General features: G+C 39.8%; 1 protein-coding gene across 3 annotated transcripts in view; it reads left to right on the forward strand.

Moving 5' to 3' along the window:
- Positions 1 to 19,738, forward strand: part of NBEA (neurobeachin) — a 355,514-nt gene that overhangs the window by 244,232 nt on the left and 91,544 nt on the right. The gene's annotated exons all lie outside the window — the stretch shown is intronic.

A 19,738-nucleotide genomic window follows, 5' to 3' on the forward strand; every position in this document is an offset into this window, starting at 1 on the left:
AGATCAGTGTGAAGTTCCAGCACCTATTAACTGAGGCAGGTGATAGGAACTTTTTTTTTACCACCTGAAAGAGCTCTGCTTGGCTGCTCCCTGAGAATGCATTGAGGCAACAGATGCTGTAACAGTATATGTGGGAAACAATGGCCCAATATGTTCAATAGAATCAGTGTGTTTAGAGTACTACTATTCTACCTTGCCATGAAATTTTCTTTACAAAACAAGAATGCCCTGTGCAATTTTGTTTGTTCTATTTCATTTGGCAGCATTTTCCATCATTAGACTTGGATCAATAACTGTCATATTGTGCAGCTGGCTGCACGTAAATCCCATTATTTTAAGTGATGTGTGCACCATAGGAAGTGGCCTTCTACCTGGTGCATATATTTGTTTATCTAGCTTAGTACTGTCTACTATGACTGGCATCAGATCTCCAGGCTCAAAGGGAGAGGCCTTTTACATCACCAGGTATCTGATTGTTTTTATCTGGAGTTTCACAGGTTAGCCATTGCCGATGTGATTTCTCCTAGTTCTGCTCAACTCATAGAGCAATTCTTGCTGGTGTGTGGCCCTCAATTCAGATGTTGTTGGTATAGGATTCAATAGCTCACGTAATGACCCTGTATGCTGTGGGCAGGTAGTTGAGACTTGAGGTTAGAAGCCATCTAATCAAGTTGGCTTCTAATAGTGGAGAACCGCCGTTTCTCCACTATTATTAGGTTTCATTACCTGTTATTATGATCTTCCTTTCTTTTAGCCCTGCACCTTCCCACATATTTCTCCAGGGGGTAAGATAGAAGGAGGAAGAGACACGTTTGTCCTCTCTCCTATCCCTTGAGAAATATGGGAGGTAAAGATAATCTTTCCATTCTGTGTCCTTCCCCTCTCCTACCACAATGATTAATGGGTCCCCATTAGAATAAACGCTTGCTTGCATGCTTTTATGCAGGACTTACTAAGGCAGAGAATAAATAAAGTGAATGCAAAAAAAGTGTAACAACCAATTCTGAAGTGTAGCATTTGTTCATTACACAGTTGTGAAGCTAGATGGCACATATCCTGGAATATCAATGCTATTAATGATTTCCACCAATGCTTACACACATACACTGTATAATTTTTACTCGGGTTACAGATTAGGTTTAAGAGTTAAACATCTTACTATTATTTTTAAAAGGTTTTTATTCTAATATTCCTGACACACTTTTTGTATTTGTGTATAGAGTGTTGGTTAAGTGAGCAGGGGGGAAATCACAAAAGAGCATTAAATTTCATATGCCTTTGACAGCAAAAAAACAACAAAACTTATGAGGAGGGAACAAGCAGGTTGTGTTTTGCTCATATTAAGCTGATGATTGTGTTGCCCTCTTATAAATATAATATTATCTCATTTTCTGTCATGAACTTGTGAGATAAAAAGCTAAGTGTAGCTCACTAGCCATATATGGTGGGTTTTCAGGTGCCTCTCAATTTCCCAGGACAGCCTCCCAGGCAGGTAGCAAAACCAGGACATCTTGTGGCTGATATTCATGGCTGGTGAGTTGCATTCACTTTGCGGCTCTCCAGTTGTGCAAGCCTGCTCTGACGTCCGGCAATCACAACATGAGTGTCTGTATGTTTCAGCACACGTTTCCTAACATGAACAGCTTTGCCACTTCTGATCACTTGCTTGGGGTGAAATATAGACAATGATTTCACCTCCCATACAGGTGATACACACTGCCAGATCTCTCTGTGCCACCCATCTGTTTTGGGGTTGTACACATGTGCATATTCATGCAGAGTATCCTTTCATCAGATCACTAATTAGGCACGCACCGTGTCTTTTTCAAACAAAGCAAGAAGCAGGACAGTGGAGGTGGCACCCAGTAATTTACAGTTAAACACAGCAGGGAAACTGGGAAGGTGCAACATCCTAGGCCTCTGATAGCTATATACTAATACATGGTGTATGAAAAATAAACACAGGAAAACAGCACAGGGAGGTAAATACAATCTCATAAGTGTTATTGAGACTTGGTAGGATAAGACTTGTGAATGTAATATATTGGTGAATAGACCCAGCGGAAAAGAAGAGTAATTAGCATTCTATGTAAAGGATATATACACCTGCATGGAAATCCATGAAAGTGGAAGTCTTCTTGAAAGCATCTGGGTGAGAATAGACTTTTTTTTAGTGAGAGAGGGATGGGACACTTCCTTCAAATATCCAAAAACGAAACAGACTTGTTCTCTGTTCCTCCAGAAGGCAGGAGTAGAACCAGTAGGTGGAAATTGCAGGGAAGCCAATATTGTGTAGTAAGAGTTTGACAGTGTAGCAGACGGCCTCTGAAGGTGGTGGGCTCTTCTTTGCTAGAGGTAGTTATGCAGATGCTAGACAACCATATGCCAGGGATTCTGTAGCTGCATCCTAAACTGCAGATGCTGCACTGAGCAAGGGATGTAATAGATAACCAGAGAGAATCCAACTCTATGATTCTATGACCTTATAACATATAAACATATAAAATGTGACAAAATACATTGCTCGCTCGCTCTGTGTGTGTGTCAAGGAAGGAAGTTTGAAAACTAGTACTGTACAATTATTTTGTGACTGGAAGATGGTTAGCACTGTGGTGATATTAAATTGTATTTATCTTTTAAAATGTTATTTTATCATTTATTGTTACCTTTCTGGACCTTTTAGAGAAGGGTTTGGTTAAATATCTAAATAAATCAATAAATACATTGGATGCTGCCATTTATTGCATAATGCTGTCCAGATTATTATGAACTACCAACTATTTACAAAGAGTTCACCTCTAGGAAAGAAAGAAAAAAAGAAAATTGCAGCCATAAATAATAATTTCCAAAACTGTATAAGCAACTAAACAGAGTGACATAGATGGAAAAGCCATTTCCTTGTTATTAATATATATCTATAGGTAATAGATCCATTTTGTGTAATAAAAAAAAGAATCATGTAAAGGAAAGATTTATAAACTATGTCTCACAGTTATGTCGTCTAGTAATTTGTCTCTCTATATATTTAACACCCTCCACTATTCCTTTAACTTGACAAATAAACATCTAGAAAGCAATTTCTCCCTCTGCTTTTGGGTAGTATTTTTCAGACCCGCAAAAAGCAGATTTTAATTTTATATCAAAGAAACCCTTGAGGTGGAAAGCTAAGGGAGGATACATGAGTTTGTAGCAGACAAAATGTCGCTTACATTTTGCTGCTCAGTAGTTTGATATACTCATTTGCTGATGTGAAATGACGAGGGCTTAGAAGGCAAGGTTTTGTTTTTTAGCTGTCTGTAGACCTAGTGGGGCCTTACAGAACCCAGTCAGCAGGTCATTAACTCTGGAGAAAACAGCTTGCATTAATATGCTCTAATCCAGTATAATTAGTCAAATTACTGCACGCCGACCGGCTTGTCATGTGTTGTCAGATTTGGCATGCATGCTGGATAGCCTTGGTCCCTCTGGAATGCCACCCTGGATCAAGGCGAACTGCTCGCTTGTAGTATTCCTGATTCTCTTGATGAGGAAAGCAAACTGAATCAGCAATCAGAGAGAGCTTTGGAAGCCGTTTTTAAAAAAAATAATAAAAAATCCCGCACTTACTTTGGTGGAAAAAACCAGAAACAGCATAGCAAGAATCATTTCACTGATTGTTTTAGCTGCAAGAAATAAGACATGGTTGTTCTCACTACTTCTCCATATTGAATAGAACTAGCAATCTGCTGTAACTCTATGAGATTAGCATTCATAAAAAGATTTGCAATAAATAATTACAAGAGGATCATCTACAAATTACTTACCACACTATGACATAGATTATCAAACTAACAGTGTGTATGTGTGTGTGTGTGTGTGTGTGTGAGGAAGAGAGGAAGAGAAAGTGCATGCATGCATTAATACTTTTTTTCCAGTAAGGGAGGAGGTTATTAAAGTATAAAAGGGCCATATTAGCATAAATTCACAAGAGCTCTTGTTCTGGCGGCATGATAAAAACCTGTGTTACCTTTGCATTAACACTGAATTGCTTGTTGTGCTTTTGGCAATGACAGATAAGTCAGTGTAATTCCCCATCGCAACGGAAATGATGCTCCAGATTCCAAACGCATCCTCAAGATGTCAGTGACAATAATCTTCAAAGAACGGCCAGTGAAAGTGGGCTGTATGTTTGCAGGATGATATACTGCAAATGACAGGAAGAATTATGTGAGTGAAGACGAATCTGTAACATATTATTAAGCAATTTCACGAGAATAACAGGGATAAAAGGATAATGGATGAGGGTGTCATTATTACCTTCATGTAGAGGGAAAGCAAAAGCAAAGGTAGAAAGACAAGATTAATTGAGGAAGGGTGAAGCATTCATTGCTCATCAGCTCTTTTGTACTCTCTGCTCCTGAAATTCCAGACAAAAAAAAAATATTGCCCAGAGCCGCATTTTAATGCAGCTGGCAAGAGGGAGCTGAAAACTGACAGGGCACTTTTTAGACACTACTCAGTTTCCATAAAGTACTCCTGCAGCACCATCATAAAGCTATTTGTAGGCCTTTTCTTTGTTGCAATCTCTTCTCTTAAATAGGCTTTCATATGAAGCTCTTCTCTATGTGGTATGTTGAAGGGGTTTGGGAATTGTGCTTTTCCTTACCCTTGTAAATGTAGCTCCAAGGTCTGTGCCAGTTCCTCTTGAATGAGCCACTTCTGACTTAAAGGGTAGCCTAAGCTCCATAATATTAAAGCTAATAACAGTTGAAAGGCAAGAATCGAAGCACAATAAGAATGATTTTCACTCTTAAGAATGATTTAATAATATGATACAGCCATTGAAAAATTATAAGGAGTATAGTTACTCTGAAGATCAGTATTACTAGTTAGTCATAATGCAATTCATCCAAAAGCTCAAAGCTTGGAAGTTACTATCTAAGTATACGAATCTGACTAAACCTGACTGTGAATCAGTTTACAGGGTTCTCCCCTAGAGTTAAAAAGGTAAAGGGACCCCTGACCATTAGGTCCAGTCACGGACGACTCTGGGGTTGCGGCGCTCATCTCGCTTTATTGACAGAGGGCGCCGGCATACAGCTTCCGGGTCATGTGGCCAGCATGACCAAGCCGCTTCTGGCAAACCAGAGCCGTTTACCTTCCTGCCGGAATGGTACCTATTTATCTACTTGCACTTTGCTGTGTTTTCGAACTGCTAGGTTGGCAGGAGCAGGGGACCGAGCAACGGGAGCTCACCCCGTCGCGGGGATTTGAACCACTGACCTTCTGATCGGCAAGCCCTAGGTTCTGTGGTTTAACCCACAGTGCCACCCGTGTCTGAGTGCCCCTAGAGTTAGTTGAATGTAAAACCTCTCATAGAATTGGAAAGGACCATGAGGGCTATCTAGTCCGGCCTCCTGCAATGCAAGAATCTTTACTCAACTTTACTTTGCTCAAACCCACGACTCTGAGATTAAGAGTCTTGTGCTCTACCAATTGAGCTCTCAGTTGCCTTAAACCTTACTTAACTGGAACTGAATTACACACACACACACACGCCATTTCAAGGCAGGTGACTCATTAATCAAGTATTCAAGTACTGTACTTATTTGAGAGGTGATTGGCAAAGGCCTTTCTACTTCTAGCTTGTGAGGCAGAGGCACTGTACTTCCTAGGAAGCCTGCAGACAATAAAACATAGAGGCGCAAGAAAGAGCTCTGGGACTTTTAGTTCTCCTGCCTCCTGCATGTACCTTGACCCAGTTACGTTATTGTTATTCACAGATGAGAAAAACCAAAAATTAATCTAGTCCATTATGAAGTTGTCTACAATTCTAATAAACAAAAATTTGTGGGCCAATCTGAAATTTCTGACACGTTATATTCCAATGAAGAATTGTACTGATTGAATTTCTGTCAGAAAAAACAGTCAATACAATTAGTTCTAGTGATGGGAATTCAAAGAAACACTTCTTCATAGCTAAGGCCACAAAACATTAATCCCTTCATGGATCCTTTAATTAATGAGCCTCATCTCAATAAAAGTGGGGGGGGAAATCTTAACTGTGATCAGGCTGCGGAGGGGGGTGGGATGAGATCTGAACTATTTAAATTATGGTTTAATCCTAGGTTGCAATCCTGGTTTATCCGGGTGTTTTCCCCAAACCCTTTGCCAATTCAGATTTTTTAAAATAAATTTTATTTTTGCATTTTCTATTTTACATAAACAAACGAATTAAATACATAAACATATAATCCCTTTTGACTTCCCTCCCGACCCCCATTTTGGATCTTAATATAATGATTTCCCCCTCTGCATCGCTTTCATAACTCTATTTTTATGAATCCTTCGCCAATACATGGCTCAAATTTTAACTACAAGTTTTCTGTCAATCCTACCAATGTTTGTAATCCTGCCAATTCAGATATGGTTTGCTGCAAACAAGAAAGTCACTAACTACACTTGAGTTCATGAGTCAGAGAGGCTTCTTCTAGACTTGTCACTGCAGCATTAAACCTTGGTTTGACACTATGTTTAAACCAAATCTCTGTGTCACCTCAGTGCTTAATTATGACTGATAATAACAGGTGGAGTCCACAGACCCTTATGTGAACACCTAAGAAATTCCTTGAAATATCAGGCCTTCTGTGATTTCTTCTTACAACTGCAGTTCCTCATGACACATCCTATGCTACTCTGATGAGTCCCCTGGCTTTTGGGAACAGCTCAGAAAAGTCCAGGGGTCCTTTACCTTACCTTGAAGGAATTCAGGGAGTTGGAGCAGCTACAGTGTTGTTTGTGGAACTTGGATTGCAGCAAACATATTTTTGAAAATAAATTATCTTTTTTCAAGTTAGCCACATATTTATTTTATACTGCAAGCAGAAGAGTTTGATGTCAGAAGTAGTTATGTACTTTTTTCTAAAAAAAAGAAGGCAATGTCTGATGAACAAGATTGAGTTAGGAATACATTATAATTTGGCATAGTAATACAGCCACAGTTATGTTGCCATTTCTGCCCTTTTGCTACAGAGTGATTTCAATCCCATTACTATCTTGGGAGAGTTTTGCTCTGGGGGGGAAATAAAAAAGACATTATGTTGCCTCCCACCCGTAACCTCCAACCTGGACCTCATTTTCATGATAAAAAGTGGTAGTGACTGAAGGTGGGGAAATGGCCTCTGTATCCCTGCCTCAAAACAACTGCTTTGGGGCCTTGTGGAACCATTTGTTTTGGAATACATTTATATTTCATCAACAGATTTTGCTCTCCATGTGTCATGTTTCCTCCCTTTTAAGCAGAGCTGTATCCCCTACCCAGCAGATTGTTTTACCATGCAAAATGTTAAAAAGCAATTAAATTTAAAAGTATAGCTTTGCACTTAGAGTGTCATTGTGTGCTTGAAGATTGCAAGGGTATACCTACTTGTATTCTTTTTGGCAGTACTGAATAAAATGAAGGTAACATTCTCACCAGATTATAAAGTAGAGATTAATGTTAAATTTGTATAGTGGAAACCTGATTGCTTACTATAATGGGGGAAAGCTTAATATTTTAAAGCAAGGCTAAAGGTTGACAGGAGAAAAATTGAATTTGTTTGCAAAAAGAAATTTGTTTCTTTAAGTGAAAATTGGGGTCAGGAGGTCAGAGCTTTCTTTGCTTCTGGATGAATGAAATGAATTGAATAATGCCACTGTAAGGCAGCAATATGTAAGCTAATGACAAACAATACATTAGAAGTTTGAATACAGATACTGTGCGCAACAAAATTATATACTTACATATAAACAACATTTTAACTGGTTATTCCATATATTTGATTCATCTCACAAAGAAAAGATAAAAGAAATTTTCCATTCATTTGTGGTTACTAATATTCCTTTGTTTCTATTTTTTTTTCTCCTAATGGATTTTATTATCCATTTGGTGAAAAGAACCCCATTGAGCCCATTTCCAATGGTCAAATCCATCACAACTCAGATAAAGTGAGAATCATGCAATCCCTGCAATCCAAAAGCAAGATAGGCATCAAGCTAACAAATAAAGGTCACAATCCAACAGTGAGCTAAGCATGCGCAAGATAATTGGTTTTAGTCGATTTAAACATGCTTAACTGTTTTAGGTTACGGCCAACGAGGGAACCATGGTTATTTTCAATCAACACAGTGATATCAACAGACAGGCTCTGAAATACCATGGAGCAACTTTCTAAATATGTTAATGGCCTGCGCTAGAAATACTCTCATGTGTGGAATCCCTTTCAGAAATGTTTGAACACAACTAAAAACGTGCATTTTCTTCCCTTATCTAGCCTTGCTTCCACTCTGGACAGTATGCACAAGGTTCTAAGGAAGCTTCCCAGCTGAGTACTGACCACATGTGAGACCTTCTTAGTCTCAGCAAGGTTGCTACATCATGTGTCAGACTGTACAATACAAACTCCTGCAAAATTCATTTTGCTGTTATTACCTCCTCTTGATTACATACTGCTATTATCTTCCAAGACTGGCCGAGCAGGGATTGGTGCATGCATAGCCTTCCTAGTTCATGTACCCTTAGTGAAGTACAGTCACATACTGTATATACAGATATATGCATACTTTCCCTACAGAGATAGTGGGCATGATCCAATGTTTAACCAGTGGTGGAATTACTTCTACTCTGTCCCCTGCATCCCCCTTTATCCTCCATCTGTTCTGGAGGGTTTCCCAGTTCTGCAAAGATGGCAGACTGCAAGGGGGAGGATGAGAAGAGAAAGTTCCACTTCCACAAGTAGAAGTTTATTGCACAAGCACGACACCACAACTGAATATTATCACCCGTTATTTTTGTTGCTGCTGGAAAAATGTTACATTCAACATAATACCAGATAGTAATAATTATAGTGACTAGAGTGATCATCTTTTGTAAATTGCCAATCTGTCATCAGTCATAATCATAAAAACTGATTTTATTTCAATCATCAATAAGTATCATGGAAGGTTTTGTACCATATTCTTTGCCATTCTAAGAGTTCAAAAATTATCCAAATGTCCTGTCTATTTTTGCAGACAATTTTTTAGGGTATCCAAAGTAGGCAATAAAATAAGTTCTTTAAGACTACTGGGTATTTACTTTGGGATCTGTGCTGCTCATGCATGAAAGGTTTTTGCAGTGTCCACATAATGTCAATGGCATCAAAATAGCAGCCTATTTTTTTTTGTAATTTAATTCGGCTCTACCCTTCCTGAAAGCAATCAGAAAAGTTTTAAAAGACCCCCTTTGAAGTCCATATCTAGTTCTCACTCAGTTTTTCTTCTTATTCAAGCTAAGTAAGACAGACTTCTGATAATTTTTGTTAGTCTGCTTTCTTCCAGTTTATCTATGTCTGTCTTGGACTTCAGTAACCAGAACAGAACACATTACTGCCGCAACAGCTTTATCAATGCAGAGTAGAGTTGGAATAATTGTAATACCCTTAGATTGCAATCCCGTACACCTGGGAGTAAACCCTATTGAATACAAAGGGCCTTAATTTTAAGTAAACATGCATAAGATTGAACAACTAGTAATGTAAGTCATTATTATGGTGCCTTATTTGCAGTGGGAGTGCATTGCTTACTCATGCTCAGTTTATTATCAACTGTATCACTGGGTTGTTTTCCACACTTGTAACTATAGGTTATTGGGGGTGGAGAGTTAAACAGATACTTCACTTGTATCAGACTTAGCTGAACTTAGTTTTCATTGAAATCAATGAGAAGTGATTACTAATGTCTCAATGAATTCAATGAAACCTAAATTCAACTATCTTAACCCACTGGGAGTTTGGTGAAATTAGACCTATTTTGGCAGATCAACAAGTGCAGCTAGACCTCCAAAACAGGTTCAAAAAGGCCTTAGAATCATAGAGTTGGAAGTCATCTAGTCTAACCCCTGCAATGCAGGAATCTCAAAGCATCCATTGCAGATGGCCATCCAACATCTGCTTCAAAACCTTCCATGAAGGGGCGCCCACCACCTTCTGAGGGCATCTGTTTCACTCTCAAACAGCTCTTAGACAGCCTTATCCAACAATCTGCTAGCATGATGAAATGAACTCATTGCTTTGTAACCAAATCTGGAGACGACAGACTATCGGAGCCTTCACAACAAGTCATATGAGAAAGTGTAGAAAGCCTTCCTATAGAAAGCATTTACTGTTTATTCATTATCAAGAAGGTTATGTTACAGTAAAAGAGAAATAAAGCTTGTTTGATTCATTTTCTGCAAATCCATGTTGAGGCAGCAGTGGTGCCAGCTGAACCTAAAACTTTTAACTCTGGTGTTCCAGTTCTACCTCTGCTAAGGAATGTATCCAAATATGAATGGGATTTGCCACACCAAGTTAAGAAGCTAGCATCTATTTCTAACCAATTCTACTCCCTCGATACTGAGTTTATGATCTTATTAAAGATCCCAAATGTGGACTCTTCAGTTTTCACTTCAGTCTCTAGGAACTTACTTTCCTCAGGATGGGGACTCCCAGCTGACAGACGCTAAAGAACGCCACTTGGACTTTGCCATTCACAGAGCCAATGAAGCAGCCTCCTTCTCTATCAGAGGTTCTCCAACCTCCACTTACATCAGCCAGCCTGGAAAAACTTTTGGCTCTTGTGCACGATCATAAGATGCTTCTACAAGAAACTGGAAGTTTCCACCATCCTTTTCCTTTCTCCAGGAAGCCTCAGCAGAGGCCTTCACCCCAATGCCCTCAAATGGCAAGTGGCAGCTCTCTCCTCCATCCTGTCACAACAGTCTCCTGCATTCCTCCTCTCCCATCCCCCAAGCAGGATCTGAGCACAATAGCACTCGCTCCTCCTACTTTTGATTATCCACTACTTCCTGATACGTGTTCCTAAAGTATTGGAGGACTTGTAATTTTCTTATTGCATGAGTGCTAAGTTTGCTCAACAGCCTTCAGTGAAGACTTTGTCTGAAGGTTTTTGAAAGTCCAACTATATAATGTCTATCAGATCAACCCTATCCACATGCTTGTTGACATTCTCAAATAGCTGCTAAAGGTTGGTGAGGTGGGACTTCACTTTATTTTAGTTATTTTTATTTTATTTGAACTGCTTGTTGAGCGAGGTCCAAGCTTTGCATCAAGTACTGAAGGTTGGCAGGGCAACAATTAGATGCAAGCTGCTCTTCCTATGAGGAAAATCTGGCAGAATTACAAACTTCTAAAATATCAGAATGTGCATACCTTACAGTTTGTTTACACTTGTTCTGAAAAGTTTCTATTCCTAGCAGAATACCTTCATCTATCATTAGGCACACAGGCCTACACAATAATAAAACTATACTGTATTCTCAGTGGGACTTGGCAGTAGAAAAAGAAGTTAGGTTTACTTCCAGACATACAAGACAGTTCAAGGTGATCTGGGCAGGGTATTAGAAAATAGAGAGGGAACGGGCTGGCAAGTGTGTGTGAGTACAACATGTTTTCTTTGTGAATCCAAGAGGGAATTTAGGATTCTTTAACCTGTGTATCCCTTTGCTGACTGCCAATAGTTATTAAAGCCGCTGATAAAGCACATATCACAGTTGCCACCCCCTTTTAGTAACTGGATCTTGGAGGATAATTGCATACAATGAATGATGTAAAGTTCCTGTGAGAAAATTGGTTTTGATTGAATGCGACATGTATAATTTATTCATGTTGATATTTTAGGGTGTGAAACTATGTGAGATATTTAACAAAATAGCTTTTGTTCATTGAATTGGAAGTTATCACTTACTGTGGAAAGGAATAGCCATTTCTAAATCTTTATTTTTCATTTCCACTGGCGGGGGGAGGCAGGTACCAATATCTTACCTGTATTTCTCCACACGAGGGGTATATATATAGGGTATTAGGGGTGGGGTGGTACCTCTGGTGGGGGTCACATCATGCTCCTTGTGGGGTAATTCATCCTCCTTAGGTCCCCACCCTGCACTCCGCTCTCACCTGTGGTTCCTAGAAGCTGTCAGCATGTGACAGCAGCCACACCTCAGGAATGGTTTTGACTGGCTGGCTAAATCAGGTGAGGGCAGCTGATGGGTCTTAAATCCTTGGTGAGGTAGGGACTTCCCCTGCATATAAAGGCAGGATCTGGCATATTGAATGGATGAGACCAATAGTGGGTCCAACGGTCAAGAAAGTGGTTTCTGTGTGTGCTATGGAAGGGACAGATGGGGCTTATCAACCTGGGAAGGCAGCCCATCTAGGAGAGGGAAAACTCTGACCCTAAACCTCCTGCTCATCTTCAGGAGAAAACCCAACACAAATCTGCAGCGAAGTCCCTAAGACAACTGCCCTGTAGCCAAGCTACTGCCAAATGAATGCTGTGCTTTCCTTTGGAACACATCTGTGAGGCCGAGATGGGGGTCATTGTCTAGGCAGCCCAGGATCTCCATACACAGTGCCCAGGCTTGCTTCCTGGGGAAGTCACTTAGGTGTTGCTAACACAGCAGTTTGACTTCACTGCTGTAGGTGCACTCCATTGGCTCTCAAGACAGACGGATACCAACAGATTTTTTCCACCCAGCCCTGCAGAGAGAAGAGCTATTTCCGTTGGGGAAATGGTATAAAGGGAAGGGTTAAACATTATCTCCTCATGCACCTCTGCTGCATTCAGAATCTGAACTCCCTCTTTCCATAGCTGCTTTAAAGGGGGGGGGAAAGTTAGGAGAGCTGATCACACAATGCATCTCTTTGGGCTGTGATAAAATCAGTTGAAGCTTATATATCTTTAGCACGGTGATTGTTATTCTTGTAACATTGAGTATTTGACTATTGGATAGGATAGGCCTCAAATTCCTGAAACGTACTTTCTTAAGAGCCAGTGTGGTGTAGTGGTTAAGAGCGATAGTCTTGTAATCTGGTGAACCGGGTTCGCGTCTCCGCTCCTCCACATGCAGCTGCTGGGTGACCTTGGGCTAGTCACACTTCTTTGAAGTCTCTCAGCCCCACTCACCTCACAGAGTGTTTGATGTGGGGGAGGAAGGGAAAGGAGAATGTTAGATGCTTTGAGACTCCTGAAGGGGAGTGAAAGGCGGGATATCAAATCCAAACTCTTCTTCTTCTTCTTCTTAACTACTTTAGAAGTGTTTGTAAAGCCGCTACTTGATAGCAGCTTTTTCTGGCGCAGAACGATTATACGCCATTATGACTTTTGTCCTAGGAAGCTTTTTTAAAAAACAGAACAAAACCAGAACATGTTTTAGTGTCCTTCTATTGCGTTGCACTACTTCAGACTAAGAAGGTTACTGATTTTTGCATACGTAGCCTTGCAGATTATAGGATTGTTAATGACCTCCGAGAAACAGATTGTTTTTCTTTCTTCCCAAGCCAACACTTTCACTTGCCCTAGGGAAGGTTCCCTAAAGTAGGGTGGAGATGTTCTGCTTCAGTGTAATGAATGGATCTGTAGGTGCCAAGCACTCAAAAAGCAACCATGTAAAAAACAGTGTGGACATCACAATAAATTATAACAGTACTTATTTTTTTCTTCAAGAGAGCTAATTTTAAAATACAATGGAAAATGCTGGGCTTCCATTTTCATTAGCTTAGAATCCATAGACAAGATATAGCAGTATGATAAATATGGTCTGTTATTGGTCAGCCTCTGTGGCCAACTCAAGGCTCTGTTAATATTAATTAGCATGAATGCATTTGCTGATAAGTTCTTTTAAAATTTCTGCCTGGAGAACAATATGCAATTGAAGCAAATGGCATTGTTTCAGTCTTCCCCCACCCACCCTTTTCTTGAGCCCATCTTTTCAGACTGAAAGCATGAAAAGTTATTTTCTGGTGGTGTGATTAGATTGGGGCTGAACTCTCCAGCTGGCAGGCCTGTCTATGACTGGCGGCGGCCTGTCCCCAGTGCTTGTCATTTCCTGACATGCCTGACAGGATGGGGACAGCAGCCCCAGACAGGTTCATTAGATGGTGTTTTCTACAGCTGGGCTTAAAATAAAATAAAATAAATAAAATAGGCCATGCTTTGTCAAGGCTCAAGCTGTAGGGGCCTTTCTTGTTGGTTTAAACCTAGTCCTTGTTTTGACAAATTTTGATCTGTGCACTTTTTAGATTTTCTGACACATTTTTGCTTCCCTCCCCTTTGGCCTGCACTTTGTGCTCTCTGCCTTGTTGCTGCTTCAAAATCCTAACACAGTCTCCCCCAAGAGAGCACGGAGCATGCTTACCCAGGGCTTTAAAGAAAAATAGAGCCATACAGTAAACTAACAGTAATTGTTCATTTCCATGGTGATCAGCACAATGACAAGGGGAAGAAAACCTTGGGACTCTGAGTAAGCCAATTACAAGAAAAGTCGTGAGTTTTTATGGTGCCAGAAACATGCCATTTACATGAGAACATGATATCATTACTTGCAATCTATGCTGTCAAATGTATTGCTCTGCATGGCTGCCAGAAATATAAGCTGTCTTCATAACAGTATTTTGCTTTTTTGAAAAGTGCCAGAACAGGGATTTTTTTATATATAAAAAGTCGACAATCTTTGAAGCAATATAATAACATTAAACAAGATTTTAAATTAAAAGCTATTTAGGTCTGATCACGTACCCATTTAGATGGGTTATTTTAAAATGTTTTATATTTACATTGTACATCATGAAAATTGTGTTGAATAACATGATTATCTGACTTGAGTCTGTGGAATAGCTCAGGATATAATCTCATATAAAATAAGCCTCTGTTTTCTCAGTGGACATCTTACTAATAAAATGATACAAAGAAGTCTAATCTCTGTTTATATTTCAATTTTCATGGAATTGCATGAAGGTGCTCCCCATTTTACATATCCACATGGAAACAAAGTTTTCTGTTTTTATTAAATAACAGAATAATCCCTTACTGTGCCTAGTAATTACTCCAATTATGTTAAACTGGTAATTAGAAAGTAATTATTAACTTCTTCAATTTACTGACTGCTGGCTATTGTCTATATCCCACCTTCAGTACTGATCCTTAGAGAGAGTCTATTAATTTTGGATATTTTAAGTAGTGGAAGAATAGCCACATACAAAATGCTTGTCTAATTACAGGGTTGCTATCTAGGCACAAATGAAATTCTTTACTTGAATCGTTTACTTTGCTTCTCTCTGCCAAGCTGCTTGGCATATTACAGCCTTTTATGTTAGCTGCATTTAACGGCTTGTGGTATATCCAGTGCAGCTGAAAGCCAACCCCTTCATTCATAGAAATCCGAGCGCTTACCTTTCCTTTGTATTGTTAGTTACTGCTACTTTAGTTTGTGGTCTCTATGACAACTGTTTAAATTGGGATGGGCAACTGTCATCTGCAGTATTACCGAAAGAAAAGTGTTAGTGAGCACACAGTCCCATAGACAGAGCATTTCAATATAATCCAATTTTAATTGAGCTCCAGAGACTTTGATGTGCTGCAGAAGGTTGGGAGAAAGCTATTCCAGAGAGAAATTAAAGCAGCCCAGCAAGGCTTCACTACTCCAGACTGTCACCATTTTAAATAAGCATTAGCATCAGACTTAACCTTCCCCTATGGAACATCTCTTTCAGCCTTTTCCTGCTTTTTTGCCATATGTTACAAAGGCAAAGACACTTTCATCTTTCCATATACATTTTTACACCCTCTTGATTAGGTTTGAAAGGCATGTACTGGACTTGAGATGCATCAGAGGCTGTCTCTTGGACCTTGCTTTTGCAGTTCATAAAAAGAAATCGAAAGCAGGAAAGGGATTAGCTTGCAATTGTCATCTGGCGTGTGTTGGATTTTCTCTAGAAGGCTGCTGTGAAAGCAACCTAGCCTGATGCTAAAAAGTTAAAGATTAGACATTACAATTATTTTTAGCTTGGGACTTGCACATCCCCCTCCCCCACCCTGTGGGTATGTGGATACTAGCTTATTTGAGGATATGTGTGCCAGATAAGAGAGCCATCTTTAGCTATATGCACACAATACCCTTATGTTTGCCAACAGGGTATGGCCAGAAAATAGCCACAGGGGAATGGCAATCAGCAATGAGACGGATGCTGGCTAATAATAGGCGGAGAAGAGGGAATGCAAGCTCTTTAACAGATCACAAACATTGGAAGGATTCACTTGTAGTTCTAGAAACAGTTTTATTTCATTGCCTTGGGCGAAATGATTCCATTACTAGTATTAATTATGGCCGCGAGAGAAGACCCAAAGGACTCCGAATGTGGCTGCTTCAATTCTTGGATCTTAACTTTCAAACCACTTCTAGCATGCTCAGTTGTAAGCTGAAGTTATGGAGAGCACACAAGTGTGTCAGAAGCCACAGTAGAGGAAAAAGGGAAACAAGGCACTCTGGCTAGGATGGCACTGTTTTTTCTGTGTCTGTGTGGTGGGATACTCAAATGCAAGTACAAATGAAAAAAGACCTACCATACCACTTATTCACGTTGGTAGATCACCTTAACCCTCGAAGGATTTAGAATGGCAAACAAGGGCAATACGTTATTTAAGAATGGTGTTGTGTTGTTTGATGTTAAAAGGTAAAGGTAAAGGTACCCCTGACCGTTAGGTCGTCCAGTCGCGGACGATTCTGGAGTTGCATGCTCATCTCGCTCTTTGGCCAAGGGAGCTGGTGTTTGTCTGCAGACAGTTTCCGGTTCATGTGGCCAGCATGACTAAGCCACTTCTGGTGAACCAGCGCATGGAAACACCGTTTACTTTCCTGCCATAGCGATACCTATTTATCTACTTGCACTTTGACATGCTTTCAAACTGCTAGGTGGGCAGGATCTGGGACTGAACAATGGGAGCTCACCCTATTGTGGGGATTCAAGCCACCGAAGACTTTCCACTGTATTTCCCCTACCCCGTGATTTTCAGTTTCCCCCCACCCAACCTTTCAGCATTCTCAATCCACCTATGCCACTTCTTGGGAGGAGCTGATAGTCCATTAGATTTTTCCCCTTCTTCTGCAAACCTTGGAGCTCCCCCAAGCATGCTGATACCTCCATCACGTTTTTTGTCACCTTCTTTTGGCTACAGAACTGTTATAGCTTAGCACCTGGGTTGGGATGTCTGCGTTCATGAAGACAAGCGCATGCACATAAACTGTGTAAATTAGTATAAGGTTATAATTCATTGGGAGGTGTTTCTGGCTCCTCCTTCAGTTATTGAAGTTTGAAGTTTGCTGTGCCCTCTTGCGGCAGCATTCTGGAGAATAAAATTATATTCCAACAGCAATAGCGGTACGATAAAAATTACCACTAAAATGAAGGTGCTATTTGCCCTCAAATTAAGCAGCAGTCTTTTCCATGGGTTTCAGCCTGGGCATGACTTGCAAAGGCTTGGCTGGAAAAAGACACTTCTTGCCACTGAGGCTAGTTGGGCATCCAGTGACATTGTTGAATCAAGGAATACTCCCAGATTACGTACTTGATCATTGTACCAGTAGGAGTGTCTACTTGGGAGTCTTCTGCAGAGACTGCATGAGACTATCCATTTTAGGGTAGGCTTAACAGGGGAATAAGGGATGCGGGTGGCGCTGTGGGTTAAACCACGGAGCCTGGGACTTGCTGATCAGAAGGTCGGTGGTTCGAATCCCTGCAACAGGGTGAGCTGCCATTGCTCGGTCCCTGCTCCAGCCAACCTAGCAGTTCGAAAGCACGTCAAAGTACAAGTAGATAAATAGGTACCGCTCTGGCAGGAAGGTAAACGGTGTTTCCGTGCGTTGCTCTGGTTTGCCAGAAGCGGCTTAGACATGCTGGCCACATGACCTGGAAGCTGTACGCCGGCTCCCTCGGCCAGTAAAGCAAGATGAGCGCGCAACCCCAGAGTTGTCCACGACTGGACCTAACAGGGGACCTACCTTTAACAGGGGGGAGCCCAATGAGGAAAGGTTAAAGGAACTGGGTATGTTTAGCCTGGAGAAGACCAAGGACTGGAGGATTATAATAGCAGTCTTCAAAGATGTGAAGGTTTCTTACGTGGAAGAAGTCTTGTCCTATGCTGCCCCAGAGGAGTAGATGTAATGAACTTAAGTTACAGGAGAGTAGATTTTGATTCAGCATTAGAGAAAATTTCAGAGTTGTAAGATGAGTTTAACTATGCAATTAATTAGCATAGGGAGAAATAGGCTCTCCTTGTCATTCAACCAAAGGCTGGATTTCTTGCATCAAGCAGAAATTTGAACTTGGTGACCTACAATATCTTCTCCAAATATGACTATAAGAAGAAAACAGTCCATGGGCTGAATTCTGCCACAGCATGCTGGAGAGAACAGAAAACAAAAGCAAGAGTCCCTATAAATCTGACCTATGGGGAATTTCATCCAGACCCGAAGTAAGACAATCAGATCCTGAGCTGCTATGTAATGTATGATTTTACCTCCAAGCTAAACCCTTTCCCTTGCATAAAGAAACATAAATATATATTGTTTCCCTGACTTAAACAAATGAATATGGTTTGCCCATGTATATTTATGCATACTGTCACATTCTACCTACTTGTTTTCCTTTCATGTGAATGTTTCCCTTTATGACAGAAAAATAGGTATTTCACACAGTTTCATAGAGAGAGAGAGAGAATATATGTCCCTGTTTGTATTCTCAGGATTTTTCATTGTTTGTATTCTAAGGTTTCTTTAGAAATATTAATAATAAAGATTATTATTCTTTATTATTAAATAATTTTTATTAAAGTTAATAAAGTTATTAAAGTTTATTTCTTCACAGATTTTAAATATGTTTCATTAACTTGTGTGGACAACAATACATGTTAAGAAAGGTCCAATTCTAGCATAACTCCAAATTTTGGTGCTTATGTATAGCAACCAGGTGAACATTTATGGGTATCTGGCTGCAGCTTCTGTGACATACAGAACATCATATGATCCTAGATATACATTTTTAGCATCTTAAATCCACTGATGTCTCTAATTTCTTCTAGAACACTGAATGCTTAGCATTAACAAAAAATACCCTATACAGAAACTGGTATAAATCGAGGAGTTATTGTTTTAGATTACCTCACATTTTGCATAAAGGTTTATGGTATTTAGTATCATATATCAAAGAAAACTAAATGTCTATCAAGGTATATTGTAAGGTGACTTGATACGTGTGTAATTATGTACACAGAAGAAGACATTTGATGCTAAAAATCTCCTTAATCTGATAGACAAAGGCCTTGCATGATCTACTGATTCGATGTTTAGCTGGTAAAGTTCGTTCTGGAATAAGCTGCATTGATCAAATAGTGAATATAATTAATCATTATAATACACCTAGCAAATTCTTAATTACTTGGAGTCTTTAGTACAAGGTATGTTCTACAACATGATTCACGGATAGCTATAGTATATGAGCAATAACTGATGGGATCGTATATATGCACCGACTCAAATACGGTGTCCTTGTAGTCCCACTGTTCTTTAAACCTGTGCTTCTAAGCTGTGCACTTTTTTTCTTTGCTTTTTAGCCAACTAGAATTATTACAATCAATCAATCAATCAATCAATCAATCATAGAAGTTTGCTTTCTAAAACATACTTTAGACTATAAATAAGAATGTAACTCTATCCAAATATTAATTAGATGTGGACAGCCATACATTTAACCCAAATGTGCCGTATATTTACTCCAAAGTAAGTTCCACAGAGGTCACTGACATTCACTTCCTAGGTGATATACCGTACTTAGAATTGCAGCCTTAGAAATCAAATCAGGCCATTAATCAGTTCCCAAAAGTGGAAGGCTAAAAAAGAAGCTTAAAAGGT

This window comes from Podarcis pityusensis (assembly GCF_964106645.2).
Source record: "Podarcis pityusensis genome assembly, chromosome: 4".
In the NCBI taxonomy this organism is placed as follows: domain Eukaryota; kingdom Metazoa; phylum Chordata; class Lepidosauria; order Squamata; family Lacertidae; genus Podarcis; species Podarcis pityusensis.